The 13,793-nt window shown below is 47.3% G+C and overlaps 1 long non-coding RNA gene across 1 annotated transcript; it reads right to left on the reverse strand.

The window, feature by feature from the left end:
- Positions 1 to 4,917: 4,917 nt before the first annotated feature.
- LOC123862270 (uncharacterized) lies at positions 4,918 to 9,976 on the reverse strand. The gene is made up of 3 exons (XR_006795184.3): positions 9,242 to 9,976; positions 8,749 to 9,019; positions 4,918 to 8,508 (listed from the first exon to the last, which is right to left on the reverse strand). It is a non-coding gene; the product is annotated as an uncharacterized LOC123862270 (long non-coding RNA).
- Between the last annotated feature and the right edge of the window lie 3,817 nt (positions 9,977 to 13,793).

Here is a 13,793-nt window from a genome sequence, read left to right on the forward strand (position 1 = left end):
TCCGCCAATAAGAGAACGGATAAATAAATTGAGGTTTATTCATATATTTATACATTGGAATAGTAGTACAGAGCAGTGACAAAGAATGAAGTATGGATATCTGCAACAACTTAGATTTATCTCAAAGACACTGGGCAAGAGAAGGTAGACACAGAAGATGTATGATTCAATTTATATAAGGTTTCAAGAACAGGCTAAATTAATCCATGGTGGTAAAGGTCAGAATAAGGGTTACTACTTTCTGCAAGTTCCAGTTTTCCCGACAAGGGGAACACAAGGGAGCCTTCTGAGGCTCAGGATATGTGTTGTATCTTGATCTGGGTCACAGTTACACGAGGGGATATGTAAGTAAAAATTCATTGTGCTGTATACCTAAGACTTGTGTGTTTTAGTGAATGAAAACAAACATCTAGAACGAGAAGATAAGCTTCTACAATTTTCTTAGTAATCTTTAATGAGACAGTCTAAACTTTTAAATATTTCATTTGTTGTAATGATAAAGTTTAGATGCCTCTTCTAAGATTTTTGATGCAAAAGACCAAAACTCACGTATCATTTCTGAATTTTTATTCTTCTTGTCACATAAAAAATAGCAGAAATAATACATAGAAAAAGTAAAGACAAGCTAAAATGCATTCATCTGTCAGCAAATACTGCTGAAAGACAGAACTAAGTGCAGAAGATTTGAAAATACAAGTATTTGAAAAATATGCAATATGGGACATTTGCTATATAGTTAGATGAAAGTATGGTGCTATTTTACACATATCAGTTTATGATATTTGCTAAATTTTGTTTCAATGATGAAAACATAAAGAATTGTGTTGTTTAGAAGCTATTAAAGGAAAGATCTAATAGCCATATTCTCAGTAGCATATGAATTATATTAAAGATGATGTTTTGTGGGAAAACGGTAGATATAACCACAGCAGGGATGGATGGCTGCATTGACTGCAATTTTTAATAAAAGTTCCAGGTCAGGTTTCAGAGCGAGCCCTACAAATGAAGACCATTCACTGCATCACTCACAGGCAAAGCACTGCATGAAAGAACTGAAAGGCAAAAGTATACAAAATGATACAAGATGTTATCAGTGCAGTTAATTTTATGAAAACAAGAAGTTTAGAGTGTAGTCCAATTTATACACCCTTCTAATGCCAGGTGGTGACCTTAAGAAACAGATGTCTTTTTTGACAAAAAGAAAAATACTCCAAGTTTTCTGACCTTTTCTGGGATGACAAGTGACTTTCAATAATGTAGGTATAGAGGAGGTAAAATTGAAGAAAGAAACAGATTACATCTGTACCTTCCAGTCAAAGTGCTGCTTGGAACAATGAATTACAATATAATTTGAAAGAAACATGCTACAGAGAGATAAAAAAAACAGATGTTTTTAAATGTTTCCAACATGATACGATTTTAATTTGGCTACAGAAACAGATATGTTGTGGTCACAATAAACTCTAGGTACATATTTTAAAATTTAGAAACAAAATATTTCTTTTCCAAATGAAATATTTAGTTGGGTTTTGTGCCCAATTATTAAAAATATAAAACTGCATTGTTTAATGGGTGTGGGGTTTCAGTTCTGCACGATGAGAAAGGTTCTGGAGGTTGGTTGCCGAACAAGGTAAATGTACTTAAAATTGCTGAATTGGACATGTAAAAGCAGCTAAGATGGTGAATTTTATGTTGTGTTTAGTTTATCACAATTCAAACTATAAAACTGGGACACTTTCCAATTCAGTTTTAAGAATAACTGATTAACATCAAAGCAGATATAGAAGTACTAACCACATTTCATAAAATTTTTTTGATCGGTTGATAACTGGGATTGGAAAATGGGAGTCATGATTCACTATGACCAATGATGCCTGTCTGCTTTTTGGAATCAGGCTTCTTTTAGAATTATCTGACACAGCTCAACAGTTATTAAAACCAAGTCTTCAAATAAACTAAATTTAGAACCAGGCTTTGACATTACAATATTACAGAATGGTAAACTAATACAACAAATAATGGAATATTTTAAATTCATATCAGTCTCAAACATGGGTAGTTTATATAAAATTTAAAAAATCAACTTAAAACACATTTACCTATTGCTCACCCTTTCAAGAGTCTGTTTTGTGATTGCTTATTGCATAATACTTACAGTCATTATGATTATAGTAGAGCATGATACACATTTGAATAAACAAACACACATATAGATAGAGGTGATGCATGCTCCCAGTACTTTTCTGTTGGGAGTGCTCAGTCAAAAAACTCTGAGCCCCTCACCTGGGCAGTCACTTACTGACCTTCTCCTTAGCTTTCCTCCTCCATATCCCCCAGGCGCTTGGCTAGCTGATGCCTAAATGACTCAAGGGCCAAGGAATGGCTGTATCCCAGTGGCCCAGGGGATCTTAGAAAGACCTGGCAGTTTCTCTCTTGCACCAAACCAAAACCTGCCTTCTGGGGCTTCTGCTAATCGGTTTTGGTCCCTGACCTTAGAGCCCACAGCACATACTGGCTCTTGCTTGGCTGGAGTGCCCAGCAACAGACTTGCAGACCATGCCCTTACCCTCAGACTGGTCTTCTTAAGAGTGGATTCTCACTCATTTTTGGTTGTCCAACATCCCACCTCATTCCTAGGAACACCGAGTCTCTTCCAGGGTATTCCCTGAGTGGCCTCTTTTAGGAGGGGATGACCACCACCCAGAGGCAGGGCCTCTCCAGCTTCAGCGCAGCTAGGGAGCATGCATATGATGTCCCAGCGCTTTGGATCTTGAGCAAGGGACACCAAGATATGGGACAGTTGGAATGCATGTTTTTCCCCAGGGATCCTTCTAAAGGTCGTGTGTGTGTGTGTGTGTGTTTTAAGATTATTTATTTATTTATTTGACAGAGAGAGACATAGCGAGAGAGGGAACACAAGCAGGGGGATTGGGAGAGGGAGAAGCAGGCTCGCCCGATGCGGGGCTCGATCCCAGGACCCCGGGATCACGACCTGAGCCGAAGGCAGACGCTTAACCGACTGAGCCACCCAGGTGCCCCTGGTTTTGTGTGTTTTAGCATGACATCAACACCTACAGACATATCTCTGACTCCCCGTTCCCATCTCAATAAACAGCATCATGTGCGGCCAACAAACCTAGGAGTTGTTCTTTTGTCTTTCCCTTTACACTTAGAGCCATTCATACTGGCAGCTCCACCTCCAAAGAATGTCTTGGGTCGGGCCACTTCTTCCTTCCTACTGTAACAGCTCCCTCACCCCGTCATTGCTGGCACCCCTCCGGCAACCTCATAACTGGGCTTCCTCCTGAGGCCTTGACAATCCATCCTCCATACAGAAGTGAGAGTGATCCTTTCAACATGGAAAGCGGATTGCCTCAGCCTCCTGTTCGAATCCTTCCAGGAGCTCACCATCTCACTCAAAAGCCCCAGTCCTCCCCAAGCCTGCTGTACCAGAAGTGACCACCACCAGCCTCTGCTCTGCTGCTGGGGTCACTCTGTCCCCACATTTTGCATGGTGCCCCCCTCTCTTCATTCAGGCTTCTCAGATGGCTGCTTTGGAAGGACAGGTCTGTTCCCCCAACTAAAATAGAACCTTCCTGCTCTCCATATCCTGGGCCTCCCTTGTTTCTTCTTCATGAGCTCTCCCACTACTTGTTACGGTTACTGCTTATCTTCCCACCGAGAATGTCAGGCCCATGAAAGGAGGGACAGGGCCTTGCTCTCTGCTCCATCTGCAGACCTGGACTGATGCTTGGCGCATAGTAGGCACACAGCAAATGCTTGGGGAATGAAAGAGTGGACGATTCCTGCTGTCTGGCCATCTGGAGCCATTTCTCCAGCCTGGGCTTTCAGCCTAGGATGGGTTTCTGAGCTCAGAGAACCTCCCAGTAAATGTCCTTCCTATTTGAGCTCGCTAGAGTTCCCTTCTGTCACTCACTCCCATGAGCCCTAATTGATATACTTTTTAAAAACAAATACCCTCATTTCTTTCAGGTGCTCTTCATACTGTCTCATCCTTCATACTGTCTCATCAGGTCAACAGGAGTGGTGCCAGTGAGGGTCCACCATGACCTTGGCAGAGGTATGGGAAGATATGGGGTGGGGGAGGCAGAGAGCGGGAGTCCCACTGACTTTAATTCCTGTCCCCTCCAACACAGCCACTACCTCCCTAGGCCCAGCTAGCATCACCTCTCACCCGGACCCCCACGAGAACTTCCTACCCAACCTCATTTTGTAACTGTTCCACTCTGAATCATTTTCCACACTGCAGCCAGATGGACCTTCCTAAAATGTGATCCCAACTTGCCATCCACCTCCTGTGGGCCTTCCCAGGCTTCACAGAGCTCTCTCCACCGTAAAAGTTCTGTCTGGCCCACATGGCTTTCAGCCACATCCCACAGAACACACAGCTAGGTCAGCTACTCTGAACTCCTAATTCTCAGACTCCTGTGCTCCCTCCAGCCTCTGCACCTTTGCACATTCTGTTCCCTCTGGCCCACCTTCTTTATCCTTAACCCAGATATTGGGTTAGTAGAGCAGATACTGTCAGTGCCCACTGAGTCCTGGGGCTTTGGTGGAGGGGTCCCTCCCTCAAGCACCAGCGTCTCTCTGTCTGCGGGTCCTCTCTGGCTACAGCCCAGCATTCGGCCAAGTGGGATGTGCTGGGCGGGGGGTGGGGGTGGGGGTGGGGCGGGGGGGCATTCACCTTTCAACCAAAGAGGGACAGAAGTTGGTGATGAACACCCAGCTTCTACAACCACTCAGTGGTGGGACATTTGTCATCTACATGGTCTCTCAAGAGTGTCCTCAGCGAGACTGAGCTCCAGTTGTCTACGGTGGTCAGAGTCCCACTGATCTGTCCTTTATTGTCATTCTTCCCTGTGTCATTCCCTTTCTGCATTCACCCTTCAGATGACCTACTTGCATCCAAACCCGGTCACAGGGGCAGCTTGTGGGGGACCCCAGGCAAAGATAGATCCCCCAGTACACACAATTCAGCACTAGGTACCTCTCCTCCATGGCCCCCTGTGTAATTTGAACTAATATGCTTTATGATTGCTCTGTTCAATGTCCATCTTTCCAAAGGACCAAACGTACCGAGGCCAACATCCAGTCTGGCTTGCTCCTCACAGAAAGCACAGGCCAAAGCACTTGGCCTGGCACCTGGTAAATACTCAGTAACTACTGGATAACTGAAAACATGGATTACCTGGGCGCGGGACGAAATCTGGTCTTACCCACTTCCTCTCTGCATGACTTGGGGCGAGTGACAAGGGGACTCTGTTAGCTCCAGTTCCGTCTGCGGAGAATGAAGCTATAATGTTGGCCTCTCAGGCTGCTGGAGGACAAAGTGAAATCAGGTGTGAAAGAACTCAGTCTATAGTCCTGCTCAGTAGCTGGCAACCTGTGTTAGTGTCCTAAAGTCTATGACAGACCTGCACAGGAGGGACACTGGGGGAGCAAACTGACTGCTCAGGGCTGGAGAGTCAGCAGAGACCAACAGAAGGGAGGGCACATTCTGGAGATACAAACACCTGTTCAGGCTGGTTTTTACCTGCTCCCTGCTCACAGGATGGGACATGACATTGGAGTGTCTTTGGACAAATGGACAGCCTTGATTGACATCAAGGACAATTTCATGTTGAGTGCCCGCCTCTAAATGGGATCCAAACTTTCCACCCTAGTGACGGGGACAATGCAGGATGAAGCGTGGACACGAGGACCTGGGGGAAAATATGGGTGCCGGGAGCCACACCCCAGGCAGGAGAGGGGGAGCTTGCCCACTTCCCAATCCCACTCTTGAGTGCCCAGGAGCACCTCCTGAATATAGAACATGCCTCCATCGCAAATGTAATGACAGAAAAGCAGCACTTTGGCATTTGTCCAGGGGACATCCTTAAGCTTGACTGTTTGAGAAGTGACCAGAGGCCCGTGACATCTAATAATTTGCCAGTTTGATTTGAGTTGCATTAGATTGGTGCAAGGAACAAAGCATCACGCAGCTTGTGACCACACTGAGTCAACAGCCTGGTATCCACCCTCAGTGTAGATTTGTAACGTTTTATTTATAGTTGTGTGTGAGGTAACTCTCATTAAGGGTCTACAGAGATCTTTAGTCCAGGAAGATCATTAGGTTTTTATTGCATTTGTACATTAATTTATAGATCAATATAACAGTACATATGTCATGGCATTTTGTTATATATTAATTATGTTTATATTATTATACATTATATTGTTAAAGCATTTTGCTATAGCAGGACAATGAAGATTTCTAAAGATCTTCAGACACAATCCTTATGACATCAAGGTTTTTACTCTATCATTTACAGTCAGCTAGCCTGACTTGAAACAGGGGAATCCTAGGTCCTGTGTGTAACTGGAAACATTTCTAGTTACCTCTCCTCTGCTTCTTGACTACTGAAGATCCTTTGCTGCAAAAATGTTCACCATTAAGGTTTTTTCTCTACCGTCTTTCTGATTGGATGGTGCCACTTAGGGAAGAGTGAACATCTGTTACTCTTGCCTAACTGGCAACCCTAGCCTCTTTTAATAAAAGAAACCATGACTTTTCTTTTAGGGACCCAAGTTTTCCTAGGCCTGATCAATGAGGGCCAAAAAGGGTCAGTGAGAGAGGCAATCTGAGACTAAAGCCAACGTGGAGGAAGTTTGAGCTGAGATATAAAGAAGGCCAAGTCCAGATAATATTGTTGAACCCTGGATCAAGCCAGGCCTGAAGCCTTCCTCTTTCCATTATCAGTTGCATGAGCCAACTGTATCTCTTTTTGCTTAACTCAGTTTGGGTTGGGTTTCTGTGTTTTGCAAAAACAGAAAGAGTCCTAACCAGTACATAGAGCCATCTCTGCTCTGCCCTTAAAAGGGTTCCAAGAGGCTTTGGGAATTTAGGCAGATGACAATCAGGAGACCCAAAGGTGACTGGTTCTTATATCTATAGGTCTAATCAGCCCTACATGATGGTCTTCCACAGCCACCCCAAAGACAGGGATAGTAGCAATTATTCATATCGAGGAGGCAGTTGGAACTTCTCCTATAACAACCCTTTAGTTCAGTACATAGGACTGTTTGTGATCTCTTCTTTCCTTCCGGGCTGCCCATAATCAAAATGACACAGAATCAGACAGATTCTGGCCCTGCCACATACTAGTTGTATGACTTTGGGTCATTTGCTTAACCTGATTCTGAATTCCCTGTATGAACAATAACTTTTTTCACATCCTAGGTTTTCCATAAGGATTCACGTGCGTACATAAAGAGCCTTAAGTAATCTGTTCCCTCTAGCTGGCACTCAAAAAGAGGTAGCTGATTATGCTGCTCACCAGACATTTATTGATTCCTTTCTGGGTGCCAGGCTCTGGGCTAAGGGTTTTACAACATTATTTCATTTAATCTCCCCCACCCCATCCCAACTACCCTGGGAGATGTGCTCCCCATGGGCCACTGTTTTCAGCTCTTCGCTGAAAGAAATCATCCAATCCTCCCAACAGCTGGAGCACGGAGATTAAGGAGTGTGGCCAAGGCTGGGTAACTCTTTCCAGGGCTGTGGGCTGTGCTGGGTGGCTGGGTGCCACTCCCCCTCTAAACAGGGCAGTCCCTGAGACGATGAGACATTAAGGACTCAGTTATAACTTCCCCTCCCAGAAAGACTGTGGTGTGGAGTCCCTGCCACATTCCTGATCCTGCCAAGGACCCTCTCTGGCTTCTGTAATGAGGACTTGAGCTCTGGAGGTCAGGGCAAACCCAGACAGTGCTTGTTCTCATTGAAGCTGGGGACCAATAAAACAATGACTGGAAAGTAATGATCTATAAGATGGTCTTGCTGTAATTTTTCCACAGAAATATACTGTGTAGCAAGCTACTAAGTAAATTCTTGGAAACCTGGAAACCCCCCAAAACTGGAAGGAGCTTTCTCTTTTCTCTCTCTCTCTCTTTTTTTTTTTTTTACAATTTCATGAAAAAGAGAGAGAGAAAAAAAACACATTTCTTGGATTTAACTTTATTCACACAAACTTTCTTTATTAAAAAAAAAAAACGAAAAAGAAAACCTGGCACCAGTTAATCTAAGCATGAAACTATCATTCCAGTAACCTTTTTTTTATTTTAAAGATTTTATTTATTTATTTGACAGATAGAGACATAGCGTGAGAGGGAACACAAGCAGGGGCAGAGGGAGAGGGAGAAGCAGCCTCCCTGCCGAGTGGGGCACCTGATTCGGGGCTCGATCCCAGGACCCTGGGACCATGACCTGAGCCGAAGGCAGACGCTTAACGACTGAGCCACCCAGGCGCCCCTTCAGTAACTCTTTGAAAAGTTGCCTATAATTGTGTGCCTTGGAAAATTAATTTATCTCCAGATGAGGAAACCCGAAACTGGTCTTCTGGGTGAAAATTATTGCCCCCTTCTCCCCAGGAGGCAGATGGAATGAACAATGGGAAGGGGCAGAGTTGCAGGTGGGACGCTTAGCCAAACAAAAGGGCCCCTACGACTTGCCTAAAATAGAAAATAAGAGTTAGCAACAGCTCCCCGCACCCCCTCCCCCAACGCCCCCGCAGTCCCCCCTTCGGAGCCCGCAGTGGAGCGACCAGGACTACGCGGCTTGCTGCCCCCGAGCACCTCGGAGATACGCAAGAGCCCCTGAGGGCAGTTAAAGCAGAAGCTAATGCCCCCTGGCTCCCCTGATCTCGGATCTCCTTCCCACCCCCGCGGAGCAAATTCAACCACCAGACTCACCTCCACAGGTGGTAAAGCTTTTGCTCTGTTCTGCTGAAGACATTCAAATCACGCTCCTGTTTTGGTTCTTTTTAAAGCTCTTTGGAGAACATACATATCACAGGAGCTTTATTCGGAGGAATCATTGGCGAGGTCATTGTGCTCCTAATTATGGGACAAGCCTTGGCTTTGAAGTGTGAAGGCCCACGGTTCAAATCCCAGCTTGGTCTGTGTGACCTTAACCTCTGGGAGCTACGTGTAAAATGGCGAGGGTAATTTCTGTCTTGCTGATCTGTTGGGAGGATCAGCAATAAGGGTGAGCAAGGGCCGGCCTGCACGTGCTTAGTGCTTAGGAACCTCCGCCCCCTCCTCCTGCTCAGGCCAAAGAAGGCAGGTGGCTCGCTCCACCTCACTAGCTCACCTGAGAAGCTGGCAGAGGGAGGGGAGAGGAAGGAGGGGCTGGGGGGAGGAAAGAAAGGAAGCCTCCAGGCTGGTACTGAACTTCACCTAGTACCTGACTGATGTTCCTCAAGGAATCTGCATCCCAACCGCCGGGCGGACCCTGAAACTGACGCCCGCATCCGCCTGTGCGCGAGCAAATGGGTCACATGAAATCGACACGGCAAAGTCACACCCTCCACTGAAGCCGATTTCGAAGGTTTGACTGTCGCATCAAAAAAGGCGTTGTTTTCTTCTTTTCGCGCTCTTCCCCCCCTCCTCCGCCGCCCCCTGCCTCCTCCGCCGCTGGCCACCACCCCCACGCCCCGGCCAGCGCGCACACAAAAGAAGACCCCGAGCCGGAGGTACCGGAACCTGCGGGGCTTGTTTACCACTTCGGGCGCCTCCGCGAGGCGCTGCCCGGCGCCGCCACCTACCGGCGGGAGACGGCACCGCAGCCGGGTGCGGGCCAACAACTGCGGGCCGATGACCCAACGCCGCAGGCATCTGAGGATAACCTTTCCCCTTTCTTTCCAAGACCAAATAAGGGGGCTCTTCCCTCTGCGTGCCGGGCCTGTGGCGGTTAGGCCAAGGGGCGTGGAAAGGAGGATCCGGGAACGAGGCTGACAGTCGGCAAAACAACCGACCACATTGTTCCCGCGGCGGCCGGCCTCCTCCCTCCTCCGGCGGGCACGGCCCGTGCCCAGGCGGGGCGCTCCCTGCGACCGCGGACGCGGGAAGCCGGGCAGGCGAGTGGGCAGGGCCGCCGTTCGGGGTACCCCGCCCCGCCCCGAGCCCCATCGGCAGCACCGCCAAGCCTCCCCACCCCCCAGAAGTGGAGGGCAGGGTGCCCGCGGGCCCCTGCCCGCTTGCAGCGCGCCCGGCAGTCCCTCCGCGGCCCGCGGGGCAGCAGAGCCGGGCGGGGGGCGCAGCCCGAGGGGAGCCAGGCCCGGCTGCCAGGCCTCGGAACCCTGGCATCACCCCCGAGGGAGGGAGTCCCTAGCGGCTGACAGTGTTTGGTAACCACAGAAACCGAGATTTGACCTATATTTTCAAATATGGCCCCAACTCTAGCTTTCCTTCTAGAAATCAAAGGGAGAGAGTCTGACCTGACTTGCTGTTAATGTTCATCCGGCTTTGTGTTCCAGGATGCCACCCAGAAGTTTGGGCAAGTCAGGAGATTTCGCTGGCGGGAGGTGCGGACGCCTTGTGAGGGTCTCCGGTGCTCTGGGCCAGGAAGCAGTGGCTGTCCTCTCTACCGGCCTCCTACCAACCACAGGTCCTCCTGCCCACCGATGGTGGACCATAGTAATCAAGATTTTAGATATGTTTACCGTTTGGCTAGTTCATTTTACTTCTATATATTTCATTATCCGAAGTAGGTAATGGGGAGTCCGTATTCAGATGATGGTCACAGCCGTGCTTATGACAGCCTTAACTGAGCATTTAATGTGTGCTAGAAACTGTTATAAATGTTTTGCAGACATCTACTCACAACATCCCTATGCAGTGGGTATTATTAATAACCCCATTTTATAGAGGAGGAACCTGCACTCAGAGAGGTAGGGTTTCCACTGAAAATCACCCAGCCAGGGAGTGGTAGAGCCAGGATTTATGCTTGGGCGGTGGGGCTCCAGAGTCCGTGCCCTTGACCGCAACACTAAATGTTTATCAATGGGGATTTGATTAATTTAGAGTGCATCCGTATAATGGAATACTCTCCAGCCACTTAAATGGTGATGTAGATTGGGAATAATTGGCATGGAAAAATGTCCATGACATATTGTTGAGTGAAAACAGCTGGTTACACAACAGCGTGCATAACAGGATCCTGCAGCTGGGCAGATGGGCCCATGGCCGTGCTAACTCTGGCCACCTGTAGGTGGTAGGATTTCAGGTGGTGAATTTCACAGGTTGTTTTCTGTATTGTTGAATGTTTTCTGGAAATGAATGTATATTATTTTCTAATAAAAAGAGAGGTTTTTTTACTTAAAAAAAGAAGAAGTTGCATTTCTCTGACACGCACATGTGAAACCACTGTCAAGGCTGTCCTCAAATCCTACCTTCTCCAGAAAGCCTTCCGTGATCCCTGAAGTTGGAAATTCCAGGTCCCATGCTCCTTATGAATGAGACCTTGTGTCCAGACAGAGATTTAGCCACATGAGCACATACCTATGTCACCAGCTAAACCCTAAATTATGGAAGGGAGCCACAGATTGTTTAACTTTTTCAGTATGTCCCTTAGTACCTTGCACAGCACTTTACCCATTGCAGGGTTCAAATAGTTATCTCTAGATTGGTATGAACTCACAGTGCTGGAACAATCCATACAAGAATTAATGGGGGCACCTGAGTGGCTCAGTCGGTTAAGCGGCTGCCTTCAGCTCAGGTCATGATCCCAGGGTCCTGGGATCGAGCCCTGCATCGGGCTCCCTGCTCGACGGAGAGCCTGCTTCTCCCTCTCCCTCTGTCTGCTGCTCTGCCTACTTGTGCTCTCTCTCTATCTCTGTTAAATAAATAAATAAAAATCTTTAAAAAAAAGGGGCGCCTGGGTGGCTCAGTTGGTTAAGCGACTGCCTTCGGCTCAGGTCATGATCCTGGAGTCCCTGGATCGAGTCCCGCATCGGGCTCCCTGCTCGGCAGGGAGTCTGCTTCGTCCTCTGACCCTATCCCCTCTCATGTGTTCTCTCTCTCTCATTCTCTCTCTCTCAATAAATAAAATCTTTAAAAAAAAATCTTAAAAAAAAAAAAGAATTAATGGCATAGTTGTTTGGTATCTGCAGCTTTGCACGCAGTAGGTGCTCCCATTTGTTAAGTGAATGAGCTCAGGGCTGCTCTGCCCCAAGTGGCCCTTCCCTTTGCTAAAATCAAAATGAACTGCTTCTTCCTCAGGGACTTCTCTTCTACCCGGTTATTCATCATCTCTATCAGGCAACCCCTCAGGAGGAACTGGCTCTGGTTAGCTTAGGAGGAAAGGGTAGCTCTTAGAATTGCTGGGAAGACTGGAGGAGAAGGCATGGAGGTTGGGCAGGAACAAAGGAAGTGAGGCAGAAGGAAGACCAAACCAAGATCATGACAGGCCTCCGCTGGGCTCTGCCACTAGCCCCAGCAGACAACCCTGCTATGGTCAGCTGCCGCTGCGGGAAACAGATTCTGTCCTGTCCCTTTGTCTTGGATTACCTGCCCAAGATTCAAAGCCTCAGATAGGATCACTTGGCTCACCCCAACTGATGTGCCTAGTGGTGTGCTGGTAAGTGTTTAGCAACCTGCTCTCCAGGGGAAAAAACTGATCTGTGGCAGTTTGCTGACTTCTATGGTGTAAACATTCCCACCACGACTGATTTTTATCTGCCAACCATTTAATACCCAACTCAAATGATTCCCGAGAATTTAAGGATTGGTTTTGGTAGGCTGGTGAATCTTGCGCTAGCACACCCCTGTATGTTGAGGTTCCGATGGTGGGGAAACCACCTGGACAGGAAAGGGGGCGGGATGCTAGGCAGCCCCAAAGAAAACAGTGCATACCCACATCCCAGAGCAATGCAGGGCACTACGTCCGTGGCATGACCCAACACATAGATTAATGGCTATCCCTTCTATGGTTAGCAGGAGCTTTTAGAGTAACACCTAAAGGAAGGTAAATGACGGGATTTAAGAAGGTAGAGCCGTTCTGAGACAGAGATGGGTGGTAGGAGAGATGTTCAAATTGGCTTCCTTCAGATCTCCCCACAGCACCTCTGCTGGTGCTTGTATGGGCAGGCCTCCATGAACAAGACCCAGCCCTGAATTAGCCAACAAGGAGTCAGGAAGCAGGGAAGCAGGGAAGCCTTCACCAGGAGAGGTGTAGCCCTTTCACCAGGTCTCAAGTCCAAGGGCAAGAACAATGACAGTCATGGCTACTGTGGTGGACAGAGGGCTTCCAATGTGTGCCAGGCACTGTGCTAGCCTTAGTCCTTTGTCTAGGTTGTTTTTGTGAGGCTAGATCACTAATAAACAATTCCCCTGGAATTTGATCCCTTATCTTCAAGATGTCCTGAGCAGCCATCAGACACCTGCCTACTGGGTCGCGTTTAGAGCATGGGACACATGCCAGGCACTCCATGTGGTCCCTCTGAAGCCCCTCTCTCTTGATGAAGGAAAGGAATTCCACTCCTCTTCTCATGAGTGGGGGTGTCAATACTCTTGGCTCAGTCTTCTCCAAAGAGATGCTTTTTACAAATGTTCTCTCATATCCAACAACTCAATCCTTCTATGCCCTCGAGCTGGTCCTGGTTTCAAGAGTCCTACAACTGGTTTTAGGCTCATTGCTTTGGAATGCAGCCTCTCTGGGCCTTGGTACCTCAGTTGGAAGTTCCAATTTAGCATCTTGCAAGAATTTACCAACTGAGTGATAATTACAGGGGTCTTGGCCTGATGATAATTTACTAAATTGTACACTTAGGAGTTTGGCATCTTTCTTTATGTAAGTTTATAAAAATACAGACCAAAACCATTAAAAAATTTATACATTTACTACCACATGAGAGGTGGAAAGCACAGGTAGAAAGGGAAATGGGTTGGTTCTTGGACAAATAGTGCAAGAAATGTCAATGCTAAAGGCAGTCCTAAGAGGAAAGTATACAGCAATA

Source organism: Mirounga angustirostris, unplaced genomic scaffold, assembly GCF_029215605.1.
Source record: "Mirounga angustirostris isolate CCGP_5_RB_7025 unplaced genomic scaffold, mMirAng1.0.hap1 SCAF_9, whole genome shotgun sequence".
Lineage (NCBI taxonomy): Eukaryota > Metazoa > Chordata > Mammalia > Carnivora > Phocidae > Mirounga > Mirounga angustirostris.